Source organism: Dreissena polymorpha, chromosome 13 (genome assembly GCF_020536995.1).
Source record: "Dreissena polymorpha isolate Duluth1 chromosome 13, UMN_Dpol_1.0, whole genome shotgun sequence".
Lineage (NCBI taxonomy): Eukaryota > Metazoa > Mollusca > Bivalvia > Myida > Dreissenidae > Dreissena > Dreissena polymorpha.
The window spans coordinates 42499997-42516701 of NC_068367.1; the positions used below are offsets into that span (position 1 = coordinate 42499997).

The 16705-nt window shown below is 36.8% G+C and overlaps 1 protein-coding gene across 8 annotated transcripts in view; it reads left to right on the forward strand.

Moving 5' to 3' along the window:
• The first annotated feature begins 3987 nt into the window (after positions 1-3987).
• LOC127856174 (zinc finger CCCH domain-containing protein 10-like) overlaps positions 3988-16705 on the forward strand; it is a 572427-nt gene continuing 559709 nt past the window's right edge. For 3 of the 8 annotated variants that reach the window (XR_008037884.1, XR_008037882.1, XM_052392240.1), the window contains exons 1-2: positions 3988-4636; positions 15186-15234. The gene's annotated coding sequence lies outside the window, so the exon portion shown is untranslated. The remainder of the gene's footprint in view (positions 4637-15185; positions 15235-16705) is intronic. The other 5 variants (XR_008037881.1, XR_008037880.1, XM_052392238.1 and 2 more) reach the window with 3 other exon arrangements.

The following is a 16705-nucleotide window of genomic DNA, read 5'->3' on the forward strand; positions in this document are numbered from 1 at the left end:
AAAGATCACTGCATGAAGCTCCAAAATGCTGATGTAAATGCGTGAAAACCTGCATGTGATAGTCTCACAACAGCCATATGTTCCTTTAATTCTGTCTACTAGTCACAAGGAGGGGTATCTGGAAAATGCGCAAAATATACCAACAAATCCGGAAAAGTGGAAAGTGGTGAACATAACAAACACAGTAAATTACAAAGTCACATGTAACCAGAAAAACAATCCTAGTTAACAGAAAAACAGTCGCAGCTTTTAAACATCTCTGAGAGATTAAGGCCATTTCACACACGGTCCGGCAGACAAATTAGAAAACCAAACAAACTAGATGATAACCTGTCATATATCTCAAGCGTAAAGGAGTGTTAAGGCCCCTTTTTGCCATACAGGATCAAATTAATTTCTAATCATTTATGTATGAGAGACAAAAATTACTACTAAGTGTTTTCTAGTCGTATAAAATTATTACTAGCTACCATGTTTATTAGCCACTTACATGTTTATTAGCAACTTATTTGTTTTGTTAAAGCCTTCTAACTAACATATAAGAGGATAACGTTTTTATGCCCCCGAAGGAGGTAATATAGTGATCGGACCGTCCGTCTGTCCGTCCCTCTGTCTTTCAGTCACACTTTGCGGTTAGGTTTCTCAAATGCTCATGTCCCTTGAGATATAACCTTCATATTTGGTATGCATGTGTATATGGACAAGGCCTTTCCATAGGCACACAAATTTTGACCCCTGTGACCTTGACCTTGAACTAAGGGTCCGCGTTTAGGTTTCGAAATCTGCGTTTAGGTTTCAAAAAATTCTCATAACTTCTATGTCCCTTGAGATATAACCTTCATATTTGGTATGCATGTGTATATGGACAAGGCCTTTCCATACAAAAATTTTTTTTACCCCTGTGACCTTCACGTTGAACTTAGGGTCTGCGTTTAGGTTTTGAATTTTGCGTTTAGGTTTCGAAAAATGCTCATAACTTCTATGTCCCTTGAGATATAACCTTCAATTTTTGGCGTGCATGTGAATATGGACAAGGCCTTTCTATAGGCACACACATTTTGACCCCTGTGACCTTGACCTTGAACTAAGGGTCGCGTTTAGGTTTCGAAATCTGCGTTTAGGTTTCAAAAAATGCTCATCACTTCTATGTCCCTTGAGTTTTAACCTTCATATTTGGTAGGCATGTGTATATGGACAAGGCCTTACCATACGCACAAAAAATTGACCCCTATGACCTTGATCTTGAACTTAGGGTCCGCGTTTAGGTTTCGAAGTCTGCGTTTTGGTTTCCAAAAATGCTCATAACTTCTATGTCCCTTGAGATATAATCTTCATATTTGGTATGCATATGTTTATGGACAAGGCCTTTCCATACCCACAAACTTTTTTACCCCTTTGACCTTGACCTTGAACTTAGGGTCTGCGTTTAGGTTTTGAAATCTGCGTTTAGGTTTCAAAAATGCTCATAACTTCTATGTCCCTTTAGATATAACCTTCATATTTGGTATGCTTGAGCATATGGGCAAGGCCTTTCCATACGCACAATATTTTATGATCCCTGTGACCTTGACCTTGAACTTAGGGTCAGCGTTTAGGTTTTGAAATCTGCGTTTAGGTTTTGAAAAATGCTCATAACTTCTATCAAAGCGTTTATAAGGGGCATTTGTCGTCCTATGGTGACAGCTCTTGTTTTTGTAAGTGTTTACTAAGTTCTTTTGTTAGTTTATATAACTGAACATCAATAATAAACATGTTTAAGAGACATGACTTTGCTTAAAATATGGTGATGAATTCTTATCAAATATGACAAAAAATTAAATGGTTACAATTTTTCAATAAGCAATTTTGTACAAAAAGTACAACGAGTCTGCAAGGTCTAAATACAGTTCATTGTCTCGTGTTATAAAGTGAGTTCTATATTCCACAAATGAAGAACAAATTCATTACCATTTTATGCATGCACCTGGGTTCCAATATCAACAACAGCATTGCATATCTTAGCTATTTCTGACAGTTTCAAATTCCTGACTTTGGTCATATGCATGGTGCTGAAGACCTTCCAATGATGCCACCTGGTCCTCCATGTTCCAATTGCAACGTTTGTTCAGGCAAACATCCAGGGGTTGTAGAAGATTCTGCTTCCCATAGTCAAAACATGGTGTGTTGATGTTTGCAGGTGGTCCTTGACTCTTTCTCATTGAGAGTGGCCCAGAACAAGTCTTATGTGGAGTTTTGGTTATGTATATTACCATAAATTGGCTCAACCACATCCACTCATCCTTTGAGACAGAAATAAGCCTATCTGTCTGGGAGCTTTTGGGGGTGGGTGCGTGGGGGGCAATAATCTTCTTTAAAAACGATGGCCAGCCCTTCTTTGCTTCTGTCTGCATACCATGACGGGATGACAGTGAAATGCTGCTTCTCCGCTTTTTATGTCCCCCACCACTATAGTGAGGGACATATTGTTTTTGCCCTGTCTGTTGGTCTGTCTGTTGGTTTGTTTGCTCCAACTTTAACATTTTGCCATAACTTTTGCAATATTGATGATAGCAACTTCATATTTGGCATGCATGTGCATCTCATGGAGCTGCACATTTTGAGTGGTGAAAGGTCAAGGTCATCCTTCAAGGTCAAAGGCCAAAAAATAAATAAATAAAAATTCAAAGCGGCGCAGAAGGGTACATAGTGTTTCCGACAAACACATTTCTTGTTTTTATTGTTTTTATATACTTCTGTAAACCATGTTATAAATGGCTTTTCTTTCTTATTGGTCTTTCGTTTGATCACAGGTGGCCCATCTTTGTACAGATGTTGATCTTTATTATTTGATAGCTCCTTTCAATAAATGCACTCACAGGATGTACAATTGCAGGCAATACAGTTTGATGTTTGATAACAGAAATTAAAAAAATTATCAACAAAAAAAAAAGGAGGCTTGCAAAGAATGTGGTTTGCAAAAACATGGTTGTTATGTATTGGGTTGCAAAACTTGGTTGTAATGTTTGAAACAGCTAAATACTTGTGTTCGTTTTACTGATGTAGAGTTTGTGCGTGGCCACCTTCAATGCATTTACTTGTATATGACCCTAATGATAGGTCTCATACATGTAGGCCCAGGCTGGTCAGGAGCTACCCTGTCCACTTTTACCCTTTCAGTTCGGGAACCGAATTTTAAAGGCCTTTGCAAACAGTTTGGATCCAGATGAGACGCCACAGAATGTGGCGTCTCATCAGGATCCAAACTGTTTGCTATTTTGATAGTATTCTTTGAAAAAAATTGAAGAAAATGCTAATTTTAGAAATTCTGCAGACGACATTTCAGCAGACGACAAATTTCCCAGCATGCAAAGGGTTAAAGTTTTTGTGGTCACATTAGCAGGCAGTGTAGCTCCTCAGACCAGACTATGTGTATCTGCACACTGGTTTGGAGCAGCGCTATCCTAATATGGCATAAAACCAATTTTGCTGGACATGCTTACATTTGAGCTGTGCTCTGTGAATAGGGGATGTAATGAATGTGCGTAAAGTGTCATCCCAGATTAGCCTGTGCAGTCTGCACAGGCTAATCAGGAACAACACTTTCCGCTTTTATGGTATTTTTCGTTTCAAGAAAGTCTCTTCTTAGCAAACATCAAGTTTAGGCATAAAAAGTCGTCCCTGATTAGCCTGTGCTGACTGCATAGGCTAATCTGGGACGACACTTTACACACATGCATTAAACTCTTTTCACAGAGAACAGCCCATTTGTTATTCGAATAATTGCACTTTGATTCTCTTCAGTATGACATCATACTCCACAAGGCATATAAGTTGGTTAATACTGGGATAGCAATCCCTTCCGTAATTCACCCTCGATGTCTTGCACAGCTTAAGCCACTTACACGCTTCCAGTCATGCCTAATGTTTAACACTACTAGTCATGCCTAATGTTTAACACTACCAGTCATGCCTAATGTTCCACACTACCAGTCATGCCTAATGTTTCATTTATGATTTTGTAGGTAAAGGTGTAGCAGAGGTTCACATAATGTGATTGCTACAGCTGGGATGTCTGTCTGCTACCACTAGACCCTATAGAGGTCATATGGTGACAGAGGATATTGTGTGGCCAATATCTGGGACTTCAACCTAGAAATCCAATCTAATCAGGGAAAGTACTCTCTCCACTGAGTTGACTTGATCAGTCTGCAATTATCTACTTAAATGGTTTAAATTTCATGCCCTGACATACATACTCACTATTGCATAAGCCACACCATGTGAAACTGGGTCTTACGTCAAATGCAGCCAGTGTAGCTACACACTGCATGCTTAATTGGGCAGTATGTTCAGGAGCTACGCTGTCCACTTATGAGAGCACAAAAACTATCGTGACTATCAGACAGGGTAGCTCATGACAAGACTGCACAGCTGCACAGGCTGGTCTGGAGCTTACCTGGCTTCAAATCGCATAAGACCCATTTAACATGATGCAGCTTACACAAAATCATCCATTTCAGTGGCCCAGGGCTTCATATCAATGATATTGGCTTGGAAGTGGATACCCACGTCACAGTCATATGTTGGGCACCTGATGCCAAAGAGCAAAAAATTGTGCGGCCTGCCTGGGATCCAAACTTGGGAACTTGGATATAGGGTGAGTTATCTCCCATTTAAGTTAAAAGCAGGTCCTTACTATCCTAGTACTTTTCTATATCTTTCAAATTGGTCTGTAAGTCAAGCAATTAGACTGATGTGCAGAACATGCTAAATACAGTGTTTTGTTTGAAAGGGCATATCTGATCAATAAATATTTATGTGTAGCTGAAAGTTGCATGTTTGGATGTGGTCTAAATTGTGGACTGAAGTCATGAATGACCTTTGTAAGTTTTATTGGCAGTGTATTCTTTGCTTTCTAGATTATTTATGTAATGGATATTTAAGTTCTTAAGTATTTATGTCTTAGCAGAAATTTACTATAAAGATTGACCCCTGCTAATAATATGTTTAAAGTCACCTGTTGCAACCATGATATGCAGAATTCATGCTGCCTTATTATTGCCAATTAAAGGATCTAAAGCTTGGTCTTCCCTCTCAAATCCAATAATAAATACTTGTAAGAGAACAGATTCTGCTGTTTAATGCTTAGATGATTCACATGAATGTTTGCAGTTATCAATTGAAGCATAAAAAAACTGTGGATGTGTGAGCCCACACGTTTTGTTTTTTTTCAGTTTTATTTGCCTGTTTATTTTTTGTGCCATAATTTTTTTCTACTGTGGAAGCATGTCTGCATGTACAAAATGTCAATTAAATTGTGCTGATCTATATCTCTCTCATAGGATATAATGTTGTGCTGCAAACAACGACCATGGCCCAATCATTAGTCATTCTTTAAGAATGTAAAACACTATAATGCAAATTGTTATTAAATTGTACACAGAAAAAGCAATTGTGCAAATATTTATCATGGTCCATTTACAGTTTTAAGACCTTAATATCATATCAATAGGTTCTTGATTTTCTCCAAGTTTCCATATAGACAAGATATATGCATACCTTTTATTATATTGTGTCAAGGACACTGGCTTATATATGGCCCTCTAATTCCTCTACTTGTTTGTCACATATATCTGCTGTTATTTCTCTGGCAGATGATGAATGCCTTCAATCCCTGTTGCTTCTACTGTCTCAAAGTATGTCTGGTGTCCTTTATAAGCACTAAATCCCTAATAACCAGTGACAAAGTTGTACTACATTTGGCAAGACTTACCAGAATTTATGATGCATAAATATTGCCTTTATGGTCTCAAATAACTCATAAATGTTTCCCGTTGAGAAAGGGGATTATCAATTTTATTAATACAGGACCATAAATATAAAGGGATTGAGAAAAGATTTTTAATGGAATAGAAATGCCATGCATTATTTACCAAGGAATATACAAGTGTCTGGGTGCCAATAATGTGTCAGTTCTCAATGTTCTGTAGCAATAACTCAAATGTAATGATTTCTTCCTAAGAGCAGTGCGGCCATGTGCATCATGTATGTCTGTGCACAGATTGGAACATCTTGAGGGGATGAGCATGAAACATGTATATAGGTAAAAGGCAAAGGAAATAATTATCAAACTGACATTGACATTTGGGGTTTAAGGGTTTTTTTTTATAGTTTGAACAATATAAAAACACTTGGTTTATAATTTGTATGCCTTTGAAGAACATAATTATATAGAGGATTTGTAAATTGCATGTTTCAATTATTATTCCACTTACAAGTCAATGAAGCATTTACAAGTTGTATTCTCCTCAATTAATGGTTAAGGTCACAATTAAAGGTCAAAGCTTGAATTTTTATTTCTGCTCTGTAAGGTCAAACAGTGCATTCCACGCGTTTTCCCCAATTTCCCTCGCTACTCCGTGGGCACGCTTATGGAGGGAGATGAAGGGAGACTAAGAACGCCCCGCGATACGCGGAGTTTGCATGATTGTGGACTCCGAGGTTAACGATTAGCAAATTGATAAGCCGACGTGGCGGCCTTCGGCGTTGGGCAAAGTGGAGGAAACTCCCTGTTAACGAGATAACAATCAATTAATCTTTGTTTGACTTCCTGATTTTCAAACAAAATTACATTTATTACAAGTACATATATATATAAATATATAAACAATTTTAAGATGTGCACAACATGTGTTTTGTTCAGCGTCCAATCAGTAACGAAACTGCGTATAAGGGCGGGGTTAACTGGCGATCATTATTTTGATTTGACGTCAGTCTTTAAATAAGTGTTTATCGCAGATTAATTAAAAGGGAATCAGTTATAAAATTTACGTAATATCCATCCGTAATTAAACAGTGAATGAAAGACGGTATCTGGCATCCTCATCACACCTTTTTACCATAAACAATTACTTAACCAATAATTATTCCTTATAAGAAGTAATTCAAGTTAAATGCAAATGGGGAGCAATTAATTACTTATGGCAAGTAAGTTGTGAAAACATTACCCGTTACAAATTTTGTGCAGAAACAATTTAATTTCAGTACAAGTATATTTCATCATGTCCATTTATAGAACTGAATTACACAATTTGTCTACAGCCACGTGATTATATTATTTAGTCCCTTTGTATGCATATGCACCATTCACTATGCCATGTTAAATCTGTGTTTTCATAAGAGTGCGAAATTGTTGCTGACAAAGAAGTTCCACGCATGGAAAGCATGCATGTTAAATCAGGCCATGTGCCGTAACTAACTATAGACGTGTAACTCCGTATTAGTAGTATTTTAGAATGAAAGAAAAATACATCGGAATCAATGCACATAATGAAAAAGTATTGCCCATTGAAAGTATAGAAAAATACGTAAATTTACGAATATTTAATTTAATTGAAGTCACTCATTGATTGCTCGTTATAACCAAATATGAACAGTGCTGAAACTCACAAATCGTGTCACCAGATTAAGGCATGTTATATGGGAATTATCCCATCCAAAAAATCACTTTGCATATATGCGCTTGCGTAAAATGGCGGACTTTGTGTTTATAAAATTCTAAAATACATTACTGTTAATACTGGTCTTATTATGCCCCCCTTCGAAGAAGAGGGGGTATATTGTTTTGCACACGCCGGTCCATCGGTCTGTCGGTCCGTCCGTCCACCAGATGGTTTCTGGATGATAACTCAAGAACGCTTAGGCCTAGGATCATGAAACTTCATAGGTACATTTATCTTGACTGTCCAATGACCCCTATTGATTTTCTGGTCACTAGGTTAAAGGTCAAGGTCACAGTGACTCCAAATATTAAAATGGTTTCCAGATGATAACTCAAGAATGCTTAGGCTTAGGATCATGAAACTTCATAGGTACATTGATCATGACTGGCAGATGAGCCCTATTGATTTTCAGGTCACTAAGTCAAAGGTCAAGGTCACAGTGACTCGAAACAGTAAAATGGTTTCCGGATGATAACTCTAGAATGCTTACTCCTAGGATCATGAAACTTCATATGAACATTGATCATGACTGGCAGATGACCCCTATTGATTTTCAGGTCACTAGGTCAAAGGTCAAGGTCACAGTGACTCGAAACAGTAAAATGGTTTCCGGATCATAACTCAAGAATGCTTACGCCTAGGATCATGAAACTTCATAGGTACATTATCATGACTGGCAGATGACCCCTGTTAATTTTCAAGCCACTAGGTCAAAGGTCAAGGTCACAGTAACAAAAAAACATATTCACACAATGGCTGCCACTAAAACTGACAGCCCATATGGGGGGCATGCATGTTTTACACAAACAGCCCTTTTTTGGGTTTGAAATTGCAATTATAGTGGATTATAGGGTAATGGATAGAGTAGGAACATGTGTGTATCCAGCTTATTCATTCATATTGTAGACGTAACTGTGAATTAAAACATATATTGATTTTCTATACAATTATCTTAATTTTTATTAGCCACAGTATTTAAACAATTTTTTATTACAATATTTTTATTTTTTGGCATGCACAGTAGCACACTGCTAACGCGGTGTTGCGCGGCGGTGTCCTGATAAGAAAGGAAATTGTCTGCATTTATTGACTAGGCTAAAGTAATAATGCCGCGAGTATTAGCTTACTCGCCGGAACGCCGTGAGTTTTAACAAGTACACCTCGCCTTCCCCGCCCCTGAAGCACTCGCTAGAAGACAAGAGCCCCGCAGAGGGAGCGAGTTTGTTGGGGATAACGCGTGGACTGTTCTGTACCATATGCACTATACCCCATTGTGCCCCATTGTCAGGAACAAAGTAAAGGGGTATACTAGTTTGAGCTTGGACATATGTGTGTCTGACCGTCCAGCTGTGCATCTGTCTGTCATGATTTCAGGTATGTTTCATGTCTCTAGGTTCAAAGGAAACTTCTTCATGAATAGAGAGAATTGAGTTAAATTGCGGAAGACATAGAATCTTTTTATTCTGAAATCTGGTTTACAACCTGTATTTTGCATTATAATGTTATAAAATGGTAGACAGCAAATAAAGACATGGTAAGGTTAGATACAGTGAAAAGTATTAAACTGTACTTGCATAATGAAAATTAAATGGGATTACATTTTTGTTTAAAACTTGTAATGTCCATTTACTGTGTTTTAAGCTATCTAAAAAATATTTGTTTCAACTGCAATTGATTGAATTCAGGAAAAATATAAGTCAATCAGTTGTATCCCCCCAACATCTACATTTTGTATTAATAGATATGTTAATATTTTCTCTGGTTTTCAATCCCATATGAAATTAAATTTAAATATTTATGCACTTCCTTGTCTTAAATTGTTTCCATTCTTTTCCTTTTTAGCTAATCTATTTGTAGAAAAAAAAAAATGAGCTCTTGTTATCCCCCGCCATAGGCGGAGGGATATTGTTTTTGCGTTGTCTGTCCTTCCGTCGGTCGGTCCGTCCGTCTTTCTGTCCTTCCGTCCGTCCTGCACTTTTGTGTCCGGAGCCATATCTTAAAGTGCTTTTGCGGATTTCATTGAAGCTTGGTATGAGTATATATGGATAAGAGGATGATGCACGCCAAATGGCATTGTACACCATTTGTTAATAACGGAGTAATGGCCCTTTGTATCTTGAAAAAATGCTTTTTTGTGTCCGGAGCCATATCTTGGAAGTGCTTTGGTGGATTTCATTGAAACTTGGTATGAGTATATAAATGCATAAGAGGATGATGCATGCCAAATGGCATTGTACACCATTGGATAATAACGGAGTTATGGTCCTCTGTATCATGAAAAAATGCTTTTTTGTGTGTCCAGAGCCATATCTTGGAAGTGTTTTGATGGTTTTCATTTAAACTTAGTATGAGTATATAAATGGATAAGAGGATGATGTTGACGTTGTCCATCCGTCCAGCAATATTTGTGTCCAGAAGTATTTTGGCAGTGGATATCAATTCAACGAATTTGCTTGTTTATATTATTTTTAATGTTTTTCCATTAATGGTACTTAAGTATTTATTATTACAAAGTAGCACACAGATGTGAAAAAGAAACTTGTATTTTAGTTGTATACCAAAGGCTAATGATATGTTATTTTGAATGTTTCATCTCACACAGTCAGTAATTATAGTCCACTGATAGAAAAAAAGGGGGAAATGCATGTGCAAAAAGTGTTTTTATAGATAAGATTGTGAAGTCTTCAAGTTACTTAATTGTTCATTCACATGCTAAAGATTTTTTTCACTTCTATAAATATTTATATAATATTAGTTCATTAATGATTGGTTTGTGAATTTTTTATGCCCCCAGATTAAAGATCGGGGACATATTGTTTTTGTCCTGTCTGTCTGTCTGTCTGCATCAGGTAGCCAGGGGGGGTGCGTTGGGTACGTTCACACCCAATCTTTTTTGACGAGTAAAAATATGTACTATAAGTTGCAGCCAACTTTATTCGATGCAGAAACAGTTATTTCTCTTTTACCGGGAATGGAGTCAGTCAATAATGTTGAATTCCATAGGTTACCAACAGGTCACCAAAAAATTAATTTCTTGGTTATTGAAAAACGGTTTTCATGTATGTTATATCATATTCATGTTCATCTGTCTCTGAGTATGGTCAATGAAAGTGAAATTTCAAATAAAAATGCTCTATCACTTCAGTCTCTAAATTCAGATAAAAAGTCACCAGAATTCAGGATTTTAAATTTCATTTTCAAAATGTTCTAGGGAAATTCGCACCCCTTTTTTAAAAACCCTGCATATGGGCCATGTCTGTCTGTCTGTCTGTCATTCATTCATTCATTCATTGTGTGTGTCCCAAAACTTTAACCTTGGTTAAAGTTTTGCAATAACTTTTGCAATATTGAATATAGCAACTTGATATTTGGCAAGAATGTGTATCTCATGGAGCTGCACATTTTGAGTGGTGAAAGGTCAAGGTCATCCTTCAAGGTTTAAGGTCAAATATATGGCTTCAAAGCGGCGCAATTAAGGGGGCATTGTGTTTCTGACAAACACATCTCTTGTTCATAATAAAATTCAGGAACTTTTTATGCACTTCAAATGTCTGTTTTGTGGAATTCATAATATGGTTGTCAAGTTCATGAACTAGCTTGTAAATGAAATGTGTTAACTAAATTGCATTCACTGGTATATTCAGTTTAAAATGTTGATTCTCTTTTATTGTTATATACCCTTTTGCATATTTTCTCCTTTTCCAGAATGACTTATTTTGTATAAAGCCATTAAGATGGTTGATGCACTGACAGCCTCTGGTATAGCAGGGGTTCCAATGTGTTAAATAAGTTTATTAAAATGTATTTAGTTAAATTATTTTGTAAAATTGCAAAAAGTTTTTTTTGTGATTATTATTTTAGAAGCTCAAGTAATTGTTGATGGTGTGTGAGATTATGACTAGGTCAGTGACCTTTCTACTTGTATGTTCATATGGCACTTCCTATGCCCAGGAATGATAATTCACCTACTTTTTGCTGACAGGAAGTCTTTTCTGCCAAGACAATTTAGCATATTGGAACTAAAAGCATTGCAAGAAGTAGTTGTTCTGCAAAAAATAAATAATAACTACATCTTGGCTTGCATTTACAAGCTTACTCTGTTGAGTAGATTTTTATTGAATGGGATGTTAATCTCCAATTGCCCTGATAAGGTGTAAGTTATAGGGTATAGTGTGTATCCAGGCCATTGCCCTTAGAAGTTGTTAGTTACAGCGCATAGTACATAATGGACATTAATGTCCCTAGAAATTGTTAGTTATATGGCATAGTTCCTACAGCCATTGGCTCCAGAACTTGATTGTTGTTGAGCAATAGCACATATGACCATTGTAACTAAAAGTTGTTAGTTATAGGGCATAACACATATGACCATTGTTCCAAGAAGTTGTTAGTTATAGGGCATAACACATATGACCCTTGTCCCCAGAAGTTGTTAGTTATAGGGCATAACACATATGACCATTGTCCACAGAAGTTGTTAGTTATAGGACATAACACATATGACCATTGTCCACAGTTGTGAGTTATAGGGCATAACACATATGACCATTGTCCCCAGAAGTTGTTAGTTATAGGGCGTAACAAATATGACCCTTGTCCCCAGAAGTTGTTAGTTATAGGGCATAACACATATGACCCTTGTCCCCAGAAGTTGTTAGTTATAGGGCATAACACATATGACCCTTGTCCCCAGAAGTTGTTAGTTATAGGGCATAACACATATGACCATTGTCCACAGAAGTTGTTAGCTATAGGGCAACATATTACCATTGTCCCCAGAAGTTGTTAGCTATAGGGCATAGCACATATGACCATTGTCCACAGTTGTGAGTTATAGGGCATAGCATTTATAACCATTGTAACTAGAAGATGTTAGCTGTAGGGCATAGCACATGTGACAATTGTCCACAGAAGTTGTTAGTTTAATAGGGCATAGCACATATGACCATTGTTAACTAGAAGTTGTTAGTTATAGGGCATAGTACATACGACCATTGTCCATAGAAGTTGTTAGTTATAGGGCATAGTGCATATGACCATTAATTGTCCATAAAAGTTATTAGTAATAGGGTATAGTACATAATTGTGGCCATTGTCCCTAGAAATTGTTAGTAATATAGGGCATTGTACATATGGGTATTGTCCATAGAAGTTGTTATCTATAGGGAATAGCACATATGACCATTGTCCCTAGAAGTTGTTAGCTATAGGGCATAGTACATATGGGTATTGTCCCTAGAAGTTGTTAATTATAGGGCATAGTTCATATGACCACTGTCCCTAGAAGTTGTTAATTATAGGGCATAGTTCATATGACCATTGTCCCTAGAAGTTGTTAGTTATAGGGTGTTGTGCTTATGGTCATTGCCCATAAAAAATGTTAGCTATGGGGCATAGTGCATATTGCCATTTTCCATAAAAGTTGTTAGTTATAGGGCATAGTGCATATGGTTTGCAACCAGAAAGAAACTGATTTATTGCTTTATTACTGTGTTTTTTTTATATGCTATTTATTACTGTTGTTGATGTTGCGTGCTGTTCTAACTATAAAATGCCTGTGTAAGTTAAAAGTATGTTGCATACACAATGTAAAATTGTACAATTCATTCCATGACAAAAGAATGATAAAAAAAAATCAGATTAACCTTTTCGAAAAAATGTAACCGGTTAACTGATCATTTTGGTAGATTAATCAGTTAACCTCTTGTATCACGTATATTTACGAATATTGTTCAAATATGTTGGGCATTTTTGATGTTTGCCATTACATTCTTGAACATAATAGTTATTGATTTTCACATGTTAGTTTTTCTATTAAAAATGATTTAATTATGATATAGTCATTACGCAGCTCATTTCAGCTTTCAACAAAAAGGATGCATCGATTCTGAATAGATAGCCTGGAAGTGTGGTACAAAAAAATAGAGAGTACATGGGAGAAAGAACAGTCATTTGAGTGCCACAAAAATTAGCAGTTCTAACTGGCAGTTATGGTTGCTTAACCTCATTTCATGTTCCTAGTGAGAGATTTTGGCACTATATATGGAACATTAAAACATCAAAATATTTGGCACAATTCTGAAAATCTGAAACATTCTGGTATTCTTTCATGTTGTAAGTGTGACTCTTAATTACACAAACTATTTTACGGTGTGATATACATTCACACGATTCCTGTCAGTGTCATTAGCAACAACACTGACTGTTGTTCAGCTAGTGTAACTTGCAAATTAGCAAGAATGAGTTCATTAGCTTGAGCAAATGAACAGGTTCTGGAGGTCTGGTCATGCAGTTGTCTGATAACAAGATCAAAACATTATTGGGCTGTGCTCTGTTCAAAGGGTGTTTAATGCATGTGTGTAAAGTGTCATCCCAGATTAGCCTGTGCAGTCCACACAGGCTAATCAGGGATGACACTTTCCTCTTTTATGATATTTTACGTCTGAAGAAAGTCACTTCTTAGCAAAAATCCAGTTTAGGCGGAAAGTGTTGTCCCTTATCCTCACAGGCCAATCTGGGACAACACTTTATGCACATGCATTAAACCCCCATTTCACAGAGCACGGATCAATTGTTTCTTGTAAGATTTGTTAGAAATCTCATTACAATTACCTCCTTTAGTATGCTATACTTAACTGTATGAGGACAATATGAATGGCATATAAGCCATGCTCTGGGAAAACTGGTCTTAACCCTTTGCATGCTGGGAAATTTGTCGTCTGCTAATATGTCGTCTGCTGAATTTATAAAATTAGCATTTTCTTCGATTTTTTTTCAAAGAATACTATCAGAATAGCAAACAGTTTGGATCCTGATGAGACGCCACATTCTGTGGCGTCTCATCTGGATCAAAACTGTTTGCAAAGGCCTTTACTATTCGGTTCCAGCGCTGAAAGAGTTAATGCATGTGCATAGAGCATCGTGCAATGACAGGCAAATCTTGACCCAGTGACCATGCTTAATTAGATTTGAGCCATGCTCTGTGAATTGAGCCATGCTCTGTGAAAAGGGATGTAACGCGGGTGCATAAAGTGTGGTCCCAGATAAGCCTGTGCTGTCCACACAGGCTAATCAGGAAAGACACTTTCCGCCTTAAGTGGATTTTTGCTAAGAAGAGGCTTTCTTTAAACTATCATTATAGACAAGAAAATATCATAAAAGCATAAAGTGTCGTCTGTGATAAGCATTTGCGGACTGCACAGGCCAATCTGGGACGACACTTAAAGCACATGCATTAAACCCTCTTTTTACAGAGCATGGCTCATTTGTATTTATTATCCATTTCCTAAAGATGCTTGACCTCTAAAGAAGTCTCCATTGCTTTTTACTTGATGGCTGAAAAATGAACCCCTCTAAACTTGTAAAATTAGGGACACATGCCTTGTTCAAAATCTTTTGAATGCAACACATTTTGGTGCTTTTTATGATTGCATGGTTCACTTTGAAATTACAAAATACAAATGCAAATAAATGAGACACCTGTATCATTTCAATTGAGAGCAGCAATATTTATTTATTTGATCAGATAACAAAGGTTTATAATGTTATTGTAGTGATATTCCTTGATCCTCTCCATGTTACACCTGTGCTGTTACACACTGACAGATAACCTGGTTGCTGAGAGAGAATGTTTGCATGCTGACAATAATTGTTTCAGATATTGTAAGAATAACTAATAAGGCTGGTAATAAATATTTCTTGCAGGTACCAACTAATGCTGAGGGTAATACATGGATTGCCTATAGAGGAGAAGGTAAGACTATAGTGTGGTGTTGTTATTGTACAATTAGATTTGTCTTCGTTTAAAGTTGTGTTAATCTCCACAATGAAGAGCTTTTTCGTTCAGCTATTGTACAAATGAGCCACACTCTGTGAAAAAGGGGTTTAATGCATGTGCGTAAACTGTCATCCCAGATTTAGCTGCGCAGTCTGCACAGGCTAATCAGAGACGACACTTCCTGCTAAACTTTATTTTTGCTAAGAAAAGACTTTCTTGAAATAAAAAATATCATCAAAGCGGAAAGTGTCGTCCCTGATTAGCCTGCGCGTACTGCACATGCGAATTTGGGACGAAACTTAACGCACATGCATTAAACCACTTTTTAACAGAGCGCTGCTCATATTAAGTCTATGATGTGGGTGGTCGTTAACTGTAAGCTTGTTACTTCTGTCGATGCAAAGTTGTTATGCTCCAATAATTGGGAGGCATTGCAGTTGTCTGTCTGTTTTTCCAAAACTGTGTTTTCAACTCCTCTTTAATGACTGAGTATATCTGGCTGTATTTTTTTAATTGGTTTTTGGCATAAACAAACATAATAATGTGATTTGTGTTAGTAGTATTTGCAAAATTAAGTTGTTGTCTGTTTTTAATGTCCCAAAGCTTGTGGTAACAACTCTTTTGCGTTTCTGCTGAAGTAAATGTTTAAGCAACAGTTGACCAGATGACCACATCAGTTTCTGATTAAATAAAATGTTGTAAGTAAAATAATTGAGATCTGCTCTATTTAAATAGACAAACATTAACATCACAAGCACAGAGGCCAGGTTTCATTTAGGAGATTTTTTTGTGCATGCCCGTGCTATTAATATTCCCCATGTGGAGGTCAAATTTGATTGCGACAAAATTTGGAAACAATATATTTGTATAACTTTAATTTTTGCCTTTTAACAAACTGCTGCTGTCAACTTCAAGGAAACATGTGTCTGTAAGTGACAAAGGAAATTGTGTTTAAGCGTTACAATACACGAAATAAAAAGAACCTCGGTTAAACACTGCTGTCCGACAAATATTTGTTCACCATGCAGTAGACATGTATTTATAATCTTGTTTTAATTTACGCTATCATAACTATTTATGAACGACTTTTCTATTCTGAAGCTAAGTTCAAAGTTATATCTTTGGTTTCCTTGTTTTGTTTGTTACTATTCATGATACACTGTTAGGATCACTTTATTTTATTTAACCCTTACCCTGATAGACCCCTTATCTGATTTGCCACCTCAGGCCAATACCAGTCCTGCTGTTCTGATAACAGTGACTCCATATACATCTGATAAGCCTGCTTACACCATCTCAATATGGTTATTTGGAAAATATTGGACAATTTCTCAACTGTTACACCTGTCTTGTTATCCCCACGCTTTTCGCTTTTCGGAGAAAAAGTGGGATACTGTGGTTATCTCCGATTTCCTTCCGTCCGTCCTGGCCACTTTCTCCTCCTACA